General features: G+C 35.7%; 1 pseudogene; it reads right to left on the reverse strand.

The window, feature by feature from the left end:
- The window catches only part of LOC112917734 (ubiquitin-conjugating enzyme E2 D3 pseudogene), a 133,479-nt pseudogene that overhangs the window by 32,697 nt on the left and 83,754 nt on the right, over positions 1–17,028 (reverse strand).

The raw sequence follows: 17,028 nt of genomic DNA on the forward strand, positions 1-17,028 counted from the left end.
TCCTAATTAATCTCAGTTGAGAAGTCACTGTTAATATTTTTTTGAGTTATGAATGGAGTAATGTAATGAGTTTTGTCTGTTGAACTTAAAAGTATGAGAATGAATTAGGCTTATGAATGTATTACTCAAATAAATATTAATTTTTAAAAGCAAAGTAAACTTTTGAACCAAAGGTACCCTTTCTGGGTATCAAATTCTCACATTTAATGCTAGTAAATGCTATTATAATCTCAAGGCCTCTTTTATTTTCCTTTATGAGCACCTAAGCCGGTGAAATGAGTATTATTAGAGATGTAGCATGAAGGACATAGGAAAAATATATATTGTAACAGAGAAAGACCTGAAGATGCAGTTGGCTAGGTTTCTAATAGAATGATTATCTTTTCTCTTTAGCTTCCATAAAAAAGATAAAATATTAGGAGAAAAAAATATCATGTTTTCAATACTCTCTAATATCTATTTTACAAGAACTGTAATACAGGTTAAGTTAATGATAGTGTAGGTAAAGTACCTACTGGAATTGGATGGGGGTAGAAAAGGAAGAAAAATATTGTATTTGATAAAACCCACTGTGCACACTTTCTTTAAAGTATGGGCGTACATAGTGATTTGCCTCTGATGAGTAAGAGCAAGTAAGATACTCAGAAACATATGACACAATTTATGTAATGTGTGTACATATATTTATTTCTGGCTTCATCTGTACCACAAGAGAAATTGTAATGACTTTGCAAAGATCACAAATCTTTTGCATACAAGTGAAAGTGTCTATTCCATGTGGCTTAGGAATATGTGTAAAGCTTCCATATGGGAAAAAGATTTTCTGATACTCAAAGAATCAAGCATCAAAGCACCTACAGAAAACTTTGACAAATACCACAAAACTTTGAATTCTAATTTGAATGTCTATGTATTTTGTTTTGCAATATACTTTATCATTTTATATTAGAGCTGTTCAGAACTCTCTTCCAAAGTCTATGGGATTTAATATATGATTATACTGTGTGTACAGTGTGTACATATATATGTGTGTATATATTGGTGTTCATTTCAATTTGCCTCGAGTTTACATATCTTACTAGATACTTCAGGGATTGGTAATTGCCCTCACAGTGAAATTAAAGAGGTTCCAACTCTCTAGAAGCAAGTCCAAAACTTCAGAATAATGATTATAGATTTGATTTATATAGTTTATTTCTCCCAGAGTGTTCATTTTAAATTAACTCCACATTGAAATAAGTGATCATGCTAATAGCTGACAGGGTTAGGTTAGGCTGACTTTGTCTTAACATCATTGACAGTAATAAGAAAAAAAAAAGAAATAACAAAAAGATGAACAAAAAGAATACTAACATAAGAAACCAATATTGTATTAAAATTGGGTTATCACATAATGTTGAGATAGGTCTTCTTTCTTATGGAGCACATGATGAGATACTCAAGGTCCATATAATGACACAGATCCCATTATGTCTGCATGTGCACTGCATAAGTCCTAGCCCATGGCCCACAGGCTAGATTTGGCCCATTACAGTGTTTCATTTGGCTTGTATAGTGTTTTAAAACTTTTTTGAGCCAACATTTTGAAATTGGAAGCTTTCACATAAAAATCCAGATTTCTGGCATCTCTCAAAAAATTAGGAGATCTGGGAACACTGGATTCACATTACCACACTGCAATCTATGGATGGCTGGGTGGCTGTTGTCCTCTTTAGACACACATGTGTTCTCCATGGTCCCCACCAGTTCCTCTTGCTTCAGAACATTGAGGGTGTCTATTCCCGCTTATTCTTCTTGCTCTGTTTCTCTTTCAGTAGAAAACACTTCTATCAGTAGAAAATATTTCTTTCTACCGATGTCTTTATCAAAAGTGGGTAAAAATATGGCAGTATGGTAAAAAAATATGGATTTATATCTTTAAATTAGCTCGTTCTTTGTGATTCTCTTCTCTTTTTCTCTCTCATACATTGAGGGGCAATTTCTCTTCTTTGTTATCCACTGAAATTGAAACGAAGATCTGAGAAACTGTTGATCAGTATAAATACAAGAAGGTTCTAAGAGACTTGTTTTTTGTCCCAGAAACCAGATAAGACTGGGCTTGGAGAAAGTAAGAAAGAAGGGGTGAATAGAGAAACAGATAAGAGAGGGTGAAGTTTGGCTCTAAGCTTTGAACTTGCCCTCTAAAGTGGGCTTAGTGATGTTGGGACCTGGACTCTGCAGGTCACCTTTGGTTTGCCCTGTTAGGTTCTGCTAGTAGAGGATGAAAGAGTATGTAAGACTCCAAGGCTGGAGGAGGCTGAGGGGGCTTTGCTGCTTCTTGGTTTCTGTGAACTTCTTGTTTCCTTTAAGTTCTTTCAAGCGTCACCCTACCAACACTCCTTCACCTTGGCAGGATCAATTCCTTTATGACTGGGGTCTGAGGTTTTTCCTTCACTCACCAAACCAGCTTCATTATATGACCCCTTCCCTTCACGTCCATTGCTTTCTTCAGAGGTCTAACTCCTAGCTCATGGGAGCCCTTCCTCCAAGCTTCTAAGTTTCTTTTTGTTGTTGTTGTTGTTTTTTTTAATTTTTATTTATTTATGATAGTCACAGAGAGAGAGAGAGAGAGAGAGAGAGAGGCAGAGACACAGGCAGAGGGAGAAGCAGGCTCCATGCATCGGGAGCCCGATGTGGGATTCGATCCCGGGTCTCCAGGATCGCGCCCTGGGCCAAAGGCAGGTGCCAAACTGCTGCGCCACCCAGGGATCCCCCAAGCTTCTAAGTTTAAATATTCTGGAGTCTTTCTTTTGGTTCTTCAGCTCTAAAGAAGGAAGTTACTTCCCACAGCTGCTACTTTTATGATGCCATAGAGTTCTCTTTTTTCTCTACTTTTTTTAAAAAAAGATTTCATGTATTTATTCATGAAAGACACACATAGGGAGAGGCAGACACACAGGCAGAGGGAGAAGCAGGCTCCCTGCAGGGAGCCGGATGCAGGATTCGATCCCAGGACCCCAAGAACATGACCTGAGCCAAAGGCAGACACTCAACCACTGAGCCACCCAGGCCATCCTCCTTTTTCTCTACTTAAAAAATTCATAGAAGCACCTGGTGGCTCAGTTGGTTGAGCATCTGACTCTTGGTTTTAGCTGAAGTGGTGATCTCAGCGTCTGGGATTGAGTCCCATGGTGGGCTCTGTGCTCAACGAGGAGTCTGCTTGAGATTTGCTCTCCTTCTCCCTTTGCCCCTCGCTCTGCTTGCCCTCTCTCTCAGAAATAAATCAATAAAACTTTAAAAAATTTATAATTAATAATTATTTATGTAACTTTTTCTCAGTTCATTTTTTTTAAAAAAAATTTTATTTATTTATGATAGTCACACACACAGAGAGAGAGAGAGAGAGAGAGAGGCAGAGACATAGGCAGAGGGAGAAGCAGGCTCCATGTCCTGGGACCTCGACGTGGGATTTGATCCCGGGTCTCCAGGGTCGCGCCCTGGGCCAAAGGCAGGTGCTAAACTGCTGCGCCACCCAGGGATCCCTCTCAGTTCATTTTTTAAAAATATTTTATTTATTTATTCGTGAGAGACAGAGAGAGAGAGAAAGGCAGAGACACAGGCAGAGGGAGAAGCAGGCTCCATTCAGGGAGCTCGACATGGGACTCAATCCTGGGTCACCAGGATCACACCTTGGGCTGAAGGCAGCACTAAATCGCTGAGCTACCTGGGCTGCCCACTTTTTCTCAGTTCAAATAACTCCTTCCCAATTGGATCCTGACTCCCAGAGACAGGAAGAGTTGATTAGAGTTGTACTGCCCCAAATGCACTACTCCTCTTGGTTATTTAAATATATATTTAATTAATTCAAAAAATAAAATTAAAAAAGTTTTCAATTACATTAGTTACATTTTAAGAGCCTAGTAGTCAAACTGTGGTTACTGATGACTATATCAAACAGTGCAGATATAGAACATTTCTGTCATCACAGAAAGTTCTATTGGACTGGGCTGAAGAAATGAGGGATCCCTCAGAGTGGGGAAGAAACATGAGGGGAAGACATTCATTAGTACTAAGAGAGGTGGAAGGGACTCAGGATGAGCTCTTCTCAAGAAAGATTAGAAAACATAGATTATCTGATCACAATGCAACTAATCTAAAAATCAATAAAAGGTAGAAAACCTGCATACATTTAAGAATGAGTGATATAATAATTAAATTATAATAAAACATTGCATATTTAAATGGAAGAATCTTAGTAAAGTAGTATGTACTGGGACATTTAGAGATTTAACTAAGTATTTTAGGAAAAAAACAGGGGGTTTAATAAGTTAAGCATTCACCCCAAGAAGTTAAAAACAGGGCAACATATTTAATGGTAGGTAGAAATTAAAAAACCCCAACAGATTCATGAAAAGGTGCTTAACATCCTTTATCATCAGTGGAATGCAAATCAAAACTACAATGAGATATTACCTCACACCTGTCAGAATGGCTAAAATAAAAAACACAAGAAATGAAGGTTGATGAGGATGTGGATAAATAGGAAGCTATATGCACTGTTGGTGGGAATGCAAACTGTGGCAGCCACTGTGGAAAACAGTATATGGAAATTGCTATATGGTACACCTGAAACTAATATAACACTGTAAGTTAGTTATACTAGAATTAAAATAAAAATTGAATTAAAAATTATGAAACCAAACATATAGAAATAGAAATTAATTAGGTAGCAAAAATAATAAAGAAGGCTAACAAAGCCAAGAGTTAGTTTTTCTGGAAAGATCAATAAAGTTGGTAAATCCCTGGGAAGATCACTTAGGAAAAAGATAGAAAAGACACAGATAATAAATGTCAGTAATGAACAAGGGGGATATTTTTATAGATCCTGCAGCTACTAGAAGAGTAATAAGAGGATATTTTGAACAACCCAAGGCCAATAAACTTGAAAATTTACGTGAAGTAGACCTATTCCTAGAAAAAATATTACTAAAACTGACCCTAGAAAAATAGATAATAGAAATGGTCCTTTAGCTCTTAAACAATATTGATCCATGATTAAATATTTCCCTTTTTTCAAAGACAACTCCAGTTTTATCTTCCTTATTCAATTCTGTTAAACATTAAAAGAATCTTACTGGCAATCATTTACAAATCTTTCCAAAAAACAGTGTGTGGGGCCAATCCCCAATCTCATTTTATGAAAGTCTCTAAACCTTGATACCAAACCAGACAAAAGAGAAAGTTGGACAATCTCACATATTAACAAACGTCCAAAACTAAACAAAATAATCACTAATTAAATCTAACAATATATCACACAACTAAGTTTTTTTATATTCTAGGAATGCAAGGTTGACTTAAATTTTGAAGGTATATCCATGTAATTCATCACGTTAAAAGATCAAAAGACAAAAATATTATAAATATATGTAAAATAATTTGAGAAAATTTATGATTAAAAATATTTTCATTATAATGGTGTCTGGATGGCTCAGTTGGTTGTGTCCAACTCTTGATTTTCACTAAGGACATGATCTCAGGGTCAAGGGATTGAGCCCCACATCTGGCTCTATCCTAAATTTGGAGCCTGCTTGGGACTTTCTCTCTTTCTCTTCATTTGCCTCCTCCCCCACTCACATGTATGTGTGCTCATGTGTGTTTTCTTGCTCTCTTTCAACACCTGCACCCCAATGTTTATAGCAGCAATGTCCACGATAGCCAAACTGTGGAAGGAGCCTCGGTGTCCATTGAAAGATGAATGGATAAAGAAGATGTAGTCTATATATACAATGGAATATTACTCAGCCATTAGAAACGACAAATACCCACCATTTGCTTTGACGTGGATGGAACTGGAGGGTATTATTATACTGAGTGAAATAAGTCAATCGGAAAAGAACAAACATTATTTGGTCTCATTCATTTGGGGAATATAAAAATTAGTGAAGGAGAATAAAGGAAAAGGAGAGAAAATGAGTGAAAATATCAGTGATGGTGACAAAACATGAGAGACACCTAACTCTGGGAAATGAACAAGGGGTAATGGAAAGGGAGATGGGAGGGGGTTGGGGTGACTGGGTGATGGGCACTGAGGGGGGCACTTGGCAGGATGAGCACTGGGTGTTATGCTGTATGTTGGCAAATTGAACTCCAATAAAAAAAATAAAAAAAATTAAATATAGATAGAAAATTTCTTAACTTAAATAAAGGATATTTACCAAAAAACCTATAGTTAAGTTTTGCTTAAAGGTAAAGTACGGAGAATTTAGAGTTCAATAAGGCTATGAAAATAAGTAAAAGCTATAAAGTTTACATGAGAATAAATGAAGTTATAATTATTCCTAGATAATATTAATAATTAGGTAGAAAATCTAAGAACCTAATGATAATTATGAGAATTAATTTGAAAATTTAGTGAAGTTGTTATAATTTAGCTCAATTGATTTTATTTTATACCCCAGGATAAAACAAATGAAAGATAAAAATTAAAAAATACTACCATTACAATAATATAAAAATATCAAACACCTAGGAATAAACCTATCAGAAGGTGTGCAAAACCTCTATACTATAACACATTATTGAGAAGCATATAGAAAAGATCTAAATAAATGGAAAGATATACTACATTTAATATTTCTTTTTGTGCATGTGTTTTTAAATCTTATTTTATTTAAATTCAATTAATTAACATATAGTGTATCATTGGTTTCAGATGTAGAGTTCAGTTATTCATCAGTTGCATATAACACCCAGTGCTCATTACATTATGTGCCCTCCTAAGTACCCATCACCCAATGATGCCCACCCATTCAATATTTCAATTCTTCCCAAATTGATTTAGGTTCAGTATCATCTCAATAAAAAATTCCATCTCATTATGTGCTTGCATTTATGTGTATGTAACCTGATAGGATAATTCTAAAATGTAAAAATGAGAAAAAAATATAACTAAGATATTATTGAAGATGAATAAGGTTGATGATGGTAAAGACGGGTAATAGTGAGGATTAATGAGAACTCATCTTACCAGATATCAAGATTAGATATCAAAGCTTGAGTAATTCAGAGAATGGGCTGTGAAAAATATCCTCTGAGCTGAGATTGAGATGTCCTATTACCTATTATTTCTGTTTTGTTAGAAATATTCAAAACAGTCTTCAAGTCCAATCTATTCAATATTCATTTGTAATGCAATGTTGAACCCAGGGGATATGAATATGGAAGAGGATCCAGCACTTGCATAGTTCTCTTTGGTTTTGACATTTCCTCATGAACAGAGAATATGGCAATGAACCTCTTACTTCTTTTGACATTTTTGAAATGTCTTGGACAATGATAGAAGTCTTAAAAAACTGGAAGTGGGCAAACACTGCTAAAATCAATATTAAAATCTGAAATTAAAAAATATTTTGAAAACTTTGGATTGATGAGCTTGATTATCAATTTAGAATGAAATACTCCAATGGGTTAATTAAAGGATATCTTTTGAGCTCCTTGAAAAAACAGAGGTGCTTGCTGTGAGTGATTCTGAAGTTAATTAGAATAAGGTCCTTTTCAAATTCCCCAAATTCTTTTGTTGAATAAAACTTATAGGTTGACTGATGAGAAAAGTACTACAAGTATACCAGCCTGTTATGTTTATGCACAGCAGATGTTTGCTGTTATGTCTACTCAACATTGTTGATGTGCTTAGGAGACTTGGGGTTAATATGGACTTTGGAGGTTTTAGTGAATGTAATAGATGACAGAACAGAGATCTAGAGCCAGCTTAAAACAAAGAACTAAGTTTCAGAAGCTGAAGTGTAATAGGGATTAATGGAAACTGTTACAGTGAGTTTACAAATCAACTAACCAAATATAGAATGGATAAGATGTGCCTTAACATTAATTTATGAAAAAAAGGACCAGGATTTTTTTTTTGTCAGTTATGAGATCATGACAAGTCAATGATGTAATATGTCTACTTAGAACTTAATTCAATCTTAGGCTTCATAAATAGATAGCAAGGCCACAATGACAAGGAGGTGAAAGGTAGAGAGTAATAACAACCCATAGCCAGATTTCATCTCATTCATCTCACTTTATTAGGATGCCACATTTGGAAAGTGATGCTGATAAACTTAAAGCTTTTCAAGGAAAGGCACAGAAAATGATAAAAGGTCTGAAACTTAAATAATATTTAAAAAATTATATACATTTAGTTTGGAGGAAAGAAAACATGGTGTCATTTGGTGAGTTCTTATCAAATAGAAAAGTATTTCTTTCCAGTTTTCCAGGAGATAAAATTAGGAACAATAAGAGATGGATGTACATATCTCCTCTATGGATGGAAAAATTTGTAGCCAGTAGAAATGTTAAAAAATTGAAGGCTTACTATAGAGGCTCTGGTTTCAAAATGTTTGAGTTTTGAATAGAATGCCTCTAATATAATTTTCCTCATAAGTCCTGTTATTTTAGTGGTAAAGCCAAATACTCCACTGAGATTAGCTGAGATTTGTCTATACAAACCTATATTTGGCATGCAATTGATTTTTTGGAATCATAAACTTAATTTTAAGAATCCTACACTTTCTAGGATTTTTGTACATAGCACAAATAGTGAGAAACGGTTTAACTCAAAGAACTATTGTTCAAAAAATCCAATGTCCCTATTTAATCAAAATTTGAGGTATTTTAAGAGTTAATTTAATTCACTTACATTTTGTGTTTGCCTTTTCCCCCTTTCATGCATGCATATTACACAGTCAGTAGCCCTAGGGTAAAGAGCTGTTTCAATCCAAGTCTGTCTAGGAAGCTTGGCCTAACATAGCGTCATTTATGGTTAAGAAAGATCATTGTTGTGCTAAGTAATTTTTTGTGGTTGGCAGCCTTAAAGGTTGGGATTGCTGGCTGCCTTTTGGATATTATATCATAAGTATGGATGAATTGCAGTACAAACATTGAAAACCTTCAATATGCTTTGTCCAAATAAAAGAATAACCATCCAAGTTATGAAGAGATACATCTCAAGTATTCTGACTTCCACAGATATTTTTTTGTCTTTTCTCTCCAGTTATAATTTTTCATGGTGTTGTAGCTTGCCAGTGTCAACAGATTTGTGTTTTTTGGTAGGATAATTGAGTTGAGATTTTTCTCCTCTGACATGAAGTCAGAGCATTAAGTTACAAACCTATGGGTTAGATCTTCGTAGTAGGAAAGCCAAGTCCTCCCTGAAGTCACCCCTGGCATAATTTAGATACAATAAGACTGCTGTCTTTTGGGATAAAGAGTAAATTCCCTATTATTCAGGAGCTGATCTTGCAACTTGTTTGTAATTCAGATCTTTAGCCTTTCCCTTTTTTAAATTTTGCTGCAAATTCTTGACTGTTTAAGCACCCTTCTGTATCTTTATATTTAGATTATCTCAACAAGAATAAATTGGTTATCTAAATTTGGAGATTTCAGCTAATATTTGTTATAGAATATTTATGCAATAGGCAACCATATATATACCTGGGTATGAAAATAATTTAATATATTGTTGAACATCAGGAAAGGCCATCAGCCAGAAATGTTAATTTATCCATGTCACTTAGAGTGAATATTGATAAAAGCTACTACTTGTTAAGCACTTACTATAAGCTAGACATTTCACATTGCAAATCCTAAAAGTAGTCTTAGAAGACAGGTTTTCTTATTTTTTTTCAGTTGGGGAAGTTAAGATCCAGAGAGATATATAATTTATCAGAGTTCATACAATGGTCAAATAGAAGGGCTAGATTTTGAACCTAGGTCTTTCCTGTACATTGTCTCTGGACAATGGTCTTATCTTGCTTTGTGTTTTAAAGAATTGGCAGTAATGTGGACTTTTTGTCTGTCTTTTCTTTTGTTGAATGGTTAGCCTGTCTTTGGTTGTTTGGAGGATGATTGCATTAGTTTAGGTGGAAGCATTATGTCATTGTCTTTATTTGGAAGTTAAACATGGTTATAGTACTAGGATGGATGCTGAGTTAGTGAGTTAATAAGAGTATTGTATGAACTGTGCTTGGATGGTTGTTTTCAGCTTAGTACCATCATCAACAGCTCCTGCTAAGACAGAGAGCCACATTTCCCTAAATCACCTTCCCTGGTGGTGCTGGGTTAGAATGGTTATTGAGAGAAATTTAAGTGACGTTTAAAAGGTGAAACTGAAGTGGAAGCTATTACCTTGAGAAGATCCTGATGGTTACATGCGCTGGCATTTAGACCTCTCTATAAGCTCCCATGTAGTGGTTCTGGCACTTTCTTATACTTCCCCAGACTGTGATTGGTCTAGGTTGTTGCAGAGGAAGTGGTTTCCAGATCTCTCCACAAGGTCCCATTTCATGGTTGTGGCAACTTCTTAAACTTCCCAGGAATAAATGGCTTTTCCCTTCTCTAGTTAAGAGTTACTCCAATGACCAACTTCTGAAACCTTCACTGCTCTATCCTCTCATATTTGTGTACTCTTAATTTCTATATTCCATCCATTTTCCCCTTACTGCTGATATCAACTTTGCTTTCCTGACCAAACACAGACTGGTATGTAAGGTGTGACTTTTCATACATATAACAGAATATAATCATACACTAATTTTTCATTTTGGTTTAGGGGTGAGTGCTGAGGTAGGATAAATACAAATGAGAAACTGGAAGCAAGTGAAAGCTTAAAAGAATCTAAAGTTAATTTTCTTTTTTTTACTAATTGCAATTATTCCTTATATAAAAGTACATATTTCACAGCGTGGATATAGTATTTGATTTTATGTTATTCAGAAAACATTCTTTGAGTATTTACTATGTAAAGCCCTAAGCTGGGAATGCTGTGAAATCCACAGAGAACAACTAATTGAGAACTCTTGATGAGTTGGATGCTTAAATCTTGCATCTACAAGGCAATCCCATCAGGTAGGTAATATTATCCCTATCTTATAGATGGGAAATTCAAGCCTAGATTGAATGGGAAACCTGGCAGAGGGCACAAAGTGGTTTAAATACTTGGGCTGCTACTCTGATTTGTTTGATTTCAAATCTCCACTTTTCTATCCACTGGTCTGAGCTATTTCCTGCCCCCAGAGAGTTTTTAATTCAATTGAGATGGATTTGGAAAAGAAAACATATTCCCTACCATCCTTGATGAATTCAAATGGATTATTTTAAAAACTACTTAGGGTCAAATTCACTTTTTTTTTCTTATTTATAGCAAATTTTTATGCGTTTAGACACTATTATGGTTACAAGCAATTGCAGCTAACCAAATAGTTTTCATTCATTCATTTTTCTCCCTAGGCTGGTTTGTCAAAAACAAATTCCAAATGAGGAACTTATTGTACTCATTGAAACTGGTGAAAATTAGAAGAGACAAATGGAGGAAGGCAAGAAACTTGAGTGTTCCCCAACATGGAATATCTGACATAATATTTCAATAGAAAAAGAAAGACATTTCTAAGATGTATTAGGTACAAAATGTGCCCGAGGAACACCTAGGGTAATTTTTCTATAGTACCCATCTAATGATCTAAAATTCTTGGGCACATGTTTGAATTCATATTGAATTAGCATCCAGGTGAGTTCAATAAACTTTGAAGATGGATATTTAGGCAGCATGAAGTGAATTATGGAAATAAAAGATGGTATTTTCACAAGTACATATCTTTTACATGCCTGGGCAAGGTAGGTACCCAAGTAAGTAGTTGGTAGTTGGCTTTTATATTCAGTACTTCTTATCCTTGGCATAAGGGATTCTAGGCAACTAAACTTATTTTCAGAGATCTACAGTAATCCCACTGCAAAGAACAACTAGGCTAACATATTAACTAATGTGCAGAACCACGTCTCTAAAATTGGGCACTTTATACTAAAAGTATGAATTACGAGCAGATTTCATTTACTTGTTCCAAGTCTGAACCTATAGCCAGGTTTTGGTCTGGGCAGCAATGGGATTCTAAGAAGATAGGAAGTAAAGAGAAGTATGTTAACATATGTATGTTATATTCCTTCTAAATAGATGGAGGTTGGCCCTGGCAAGTTTTACTTGAAAAGCACCTTCTCAGAAACAATTCTTATGCTTTCATTGACTTGGGTGAAAAGACATACAGCATACAGCTGTATGGATCTCTAAGTTTTGTGTGTATTCTATAAACAAAAAGGTTCTCATTTGCCTGAGACTAACTTTCGGTCCTCCTCCCTTCTGAACTGAGTAGCTAAGCAGAGAAAGAACATGCTGGAGGTAAGCATGGAAGCACTTAGTGGACACACCCACTTTTTAGAATGTGTTCAGGCAGAAATTATACCTACTTGCACAAAATATTTGATTCTATAAAAAATTACTAAATTAAGGACTTATAAGGGTCACGATAGATAGCTAACTCAGTACTCTTTCATTATAAGAACTTGTTCTGATTGCCTTATTACTTGCTTTCATTACAAGAACTTGTTCTGATTGCCCTTAACAAGAGGGCAAGCTTCTATGACTCAAACCTACCTGTTTTCTCAGAATTTCATCTAATCTTCCTCTTCATGATTGCTCTACTTTCTGCTCTCTTGATAATTGTTCTTTCTGTTAATGGCTTTCAAATGCCATTCATTGGTCAACAATAATTTCAATTGGTGAATACAGTTTGAATGTAAGTCAATACCTGGACCTGTCTTATCTCAATGGTCTTTCTGACTCACGGTTATGACTCCAAGGGACAAGCTAGTTCAAACTTTTTTTGCTAATCATGGAACTGGATATATTTTCTTGTAATCATTTGGGCTTGTCCGGGTTTTCAATGATATGTGGTTCTGTTGCTAGTATATATGAAGTAGACTTAGTCCAAGTAACATTTGGGATTTTGAACATCATTATTGTATGACTGAACTAACACAAAGAAGTACATTTATCAAGGGCCTGCTGCATCTGCAAAAGTAGTGATGCTTTCATTTATTCATAGACAAGAAAATTGTTGGATAGTAAGAAAGGTTATGCAAAAGTGACACATATTTGACTGAGGAGCTATTTTAGCTTAGGTGATTGAGGGACACCCTTGTGAAGATGTTTCATTTAAAATAAGATCTGAATGAAAAGTGGACTTTAGTTGTTAAAAGATTGGGGGATGACCCTTCCAGGAGTGGTGAGGAGCTAGGGCAAATTCCTTAATTTGGGTGTAACATTGATGGGTTCAAGGAATAGAAAATAAGTCTTGTGTAGCTAGAGTCTAGTGAGGGAGGGAAAGAGTGGTCAGACATGGGTCCAAGGGTATAGAGGGGACAGATAAGGTAGGGTTTTATAAACCAGGATGAGGGGTTTGGGTTTTATTCTGAGTGTGGTAGAAGGTATTGGAAGATTTTAAATAAGTGATATGACCTGGTTTATGCTTTAGGAAGGTCACTCTGGCTTCTGTGGGAATATAAATTTTAGAGATAGCAGCAATAGAAGCAGCTAGAAGGTAATAATAGGGATTCAAGTGAGGGATACTTATGGTGACTTGGATTACAGTGATACTTGTGACAAAATAGAGGAATTTGAGATGCTTGTGAATGTTGAATTTCATTGGTTGTGAGATTACAAATATGCAGCCAGTGCCATAAGGAAACTATGTGTCTTAGAGGACTAACATGTGTCATTGGTATGTTAGGCCCTGAAGTTCCAGTTCTAATCTAGTTAGATTATATTTGATAATTTAGCTATAGTGTGCTTCTGTATTTTCAAGTGTATTAGAAATATGTCACCCAACCTGTGAGGAAAGAATGAACTAAATACACAATGCTGTTTTTAAAAATTTAGGTAAATTTACTGTATCACTTGAGATGCTTTTGGCTGTATATAGCAGAAAGTCCTAGCTCCAATGGACTTACATAAAAAGGACATTTATTTTTTTTTCCATTTCTGGTAGTCCACGGGGTAAAGTGGACTCCAGGTATAATGTAAAGCAAGTTAATGGAAGCATTGAAAATTCAAGTTCTTTTGGTCACTCTGCTGTCATTCTTGGTCTTACAACTGGTTCTTCTCAGGGAAGCAAAATGATTTTCTGTAGCAATGGGGATTTCATGTGTCTTGTTCATGTCTAGAAGAAGAAGGAGAGGGTAAAAGCCTTCCTCTCCAATTTGATTGGGCCAAGCCAAGCCATAGGCTCATCCTGGGACCAGTATCAGTTTTCTGTGCACTGATATGCCCATAATTGACTTAGGCTAATCAGGGTATCCTCATTAAAGAGGATGGGGTGAATGGCTGAATACAATCAGGATTCTGATAGAGAGAGCGCATGGTTGCTGGGTAGACAACGTGATCTATGATAATTACTTAACATTCGTTTTAATCAAATCAGTAAACACTATTTGCATTTTAAGATCTTAGAGGACCAAAAATATGGTGTGAGTAATTCCTGAAATAATAAGAAGCTTTACCTTAATAGGAAAATATGTAGTGAAGCAACCCCAGAAACAGTTATTCAAATTAAATTCAAAGACCTTAAATCGAACAAATGTGGTACTTTAGTTTTCTATCCCAAGCTAAAGGAAAATTTATGAGACAGGTATAATGTGGTATGTTGTGGACTGCTGGAATTTGAACAAGTTGTCTTACTTGATTTTCACATTGTGATATGTTTTTCTTCCCATTCCCTCCCCTCTTGCCCCTTTCTTTAAATTCATTTAAAATTTTTTTCTTTTACAAAATAATGGCACATTAATAACATGGCAGACTTAATTTTCTATTTCTCTGTAATGACATTAGCAGAGATCCTCTGATTTGATTGATGTTGAGAAAGAGTCCAAAGAAAATGATGTGTTTGAAAGAATATGGTCTGACCTTCATGATAATGCTCTACGCAAGATATAGTATATTTAGTAATTACTCAGTGCAGACAAAAATGAAGCCTATTGTTTTGATAGGTATTAATTTTGATTGGGGTCAGACCACAACTTGCAACTAAAAATTCATAGGTGATCATCCATTTAAATGACAATGGTTAGATACTAAATAATACTACTTTATATATAGAGGACATACTTGATACTGTCAATTTTGTTCAAAGTACCCTATTTTTAGTAAACTATTTCATTATCTTCCTAAAAGTCTTAACTCCTTTCAACATAAGCAGAATACTTTTTGTAGCTTTTCTTTCATTTAAGTCACTCTGATAGATTCCCATTATAGCTAAGTTCACAAGTACAGTGATTTATTAAATTGCTACATTCTTTATCCATAATTTGCATGAAATCAGGGGGCAGGGGAGAGGGAAAGAAATACCTCCAACTGTGAAATAGGTCTTTATTGGGTTTAAAAGTACTGGTATTTGGCAGTTGGCAAAGTTTCATTACAGCAGAAAACTATGCACTTTGACTGGCGCAATTATATTTATTTCCTGAATGATGATGCAGGCCTATCCTCCTGAATAGAATTTACTTAATCCACAGAATCTTAACCATACAAGTCTAACTATGGTCAGCTCTCCTTTTGACAGTATTTTTGATGTTCTTGACTCCCTTCTCTCATCTCCCTTCTTTCATTCTTGACTCCATTCTGATGTAATACTCTCTTTGGATATTCCTCTTATCATTCTGCACCACCTTTTGCTGGCTCCTTTTTGTCCTTTCACACCTTAAATGAGATCATTCCTAAAATTCTCTTTTATTCATCTTCCCTGCCCTCTTCTCATCCTTCCTCTTCTGAGCCACCTCATCCACTCACACAGACTTGACTCTCATTTATATGCCTATGACTTCCAAATCTGCATCTTTACCCCTTTCTTCTCAAAACCAGACCTCAGGTCCCCACGGTTGGCCAAGCAGCTCTCCTTGACTACTCCTCTGATATCTGACCCTCCAGATATCACCTAAATTGAATGCAACTCACAGAATTGCTCCTCCATATATAGGCTATTGATTCCCTTTCCACCTCAGCACATCCCACCCAATTTGGAATCCTAAAGTTTTCCGACTCCTCACCTCTCTGAACTCTTATATCTGATTGCTCACTACATGTATTATGTTTCCACCCCTGAAATGTCTCTTAATTCTCTTTCCTTTCCATGACCAAAGCTGCTATGCTAATTCTGCTTCTCTGTATTAACTGGACCAGAGCAATCAGTATCTTTTATCTGGACTCCCGTTTCTAGTCTCTTTATGCTTCAATCCATTCTCTACGTCCATCCATTCCTACACATTCCTTTATTTCTCATTATCTAAAGAATAAAGGCTAGATTCTCAAATGTTCTTCCCTGCCTCCCTGCCTTTTTTTTTTAGCTTCATCCCATCTATTTTATAGTTCATCTATGTCAGAATTCCTTGTTTCCAAAAATGCCATATGCTTTCATATTTAAAAATGTATTATTACTATTACTATTATTATCATTTTGCTCTCCCTCAAGCTGTTTCCTCTTCTTTGATTTCCTTCTTCACTTTCCTCAAAATCATACTGCCTCTAAGCCTTTGTATTTGCTGTTCCCTAAGCCTGGAATAGTACTCCCTAGTGTTTAGCATGGCAAGCTCTTTCTTGTGATTAGATCCCAGATCAATTGTCATCTCCTCAGAGAGGTTTTCCTGACCAACCACATCAAAGGAAACTCTTTCCCTGTGGCGTATATCCCATATCCCAGAATCATGTTTATATACCTCAGATTACTTCTCTCAGAAGTTCTCCTGTTTATGTATTTGCTTATTTCTGCCTCTCCAACTTGACTATTCTACTTGAAGAAAGGATTTTGTCGAATTAGTCACTGCTCCTCAATGCCTTAAACAGCATCTCTCACATGTAGATGCTCAATAAATATTATTGAATAAATTAATAAATTATTTTTCTCCACTGAGGTGATAAGTTTTGGTTCTTTGGTATACCACGTACTTATTGCTGAGTCAGGTCAGACAAGAGCCCCCTAGCTTCCCTTATTACTTCTAAATGGGTTTATTTTTGGAAATTATATTCTACTTATGAACCTTTAATTATGACTTTGAGGGGAGAGGTAAAAAGCAAGGAAATATTGTTGCTACTAGCAACTGTGGCAGGCTGCAACCATCATGTGAGGTCATTCTAGGTAATCCAGCTGCCAGCCAACATACCAGCTGACC

The sequence above is a fragment of the Vulpes vulpes genome, chromosome 15 (assembly GCF_048418805.1).
Source record: "Vulpes vulpes isolate BD-2025 chromosome 15, VulVul3, whole genome shotgun sequence".
NCBI classification, from domain to species: domain Eukaryota; kingdom Metazoa; phylum Chordata; class Mammalia; order Carnivora; family Canidae; genus Vulpes; species Vulpes vulpes.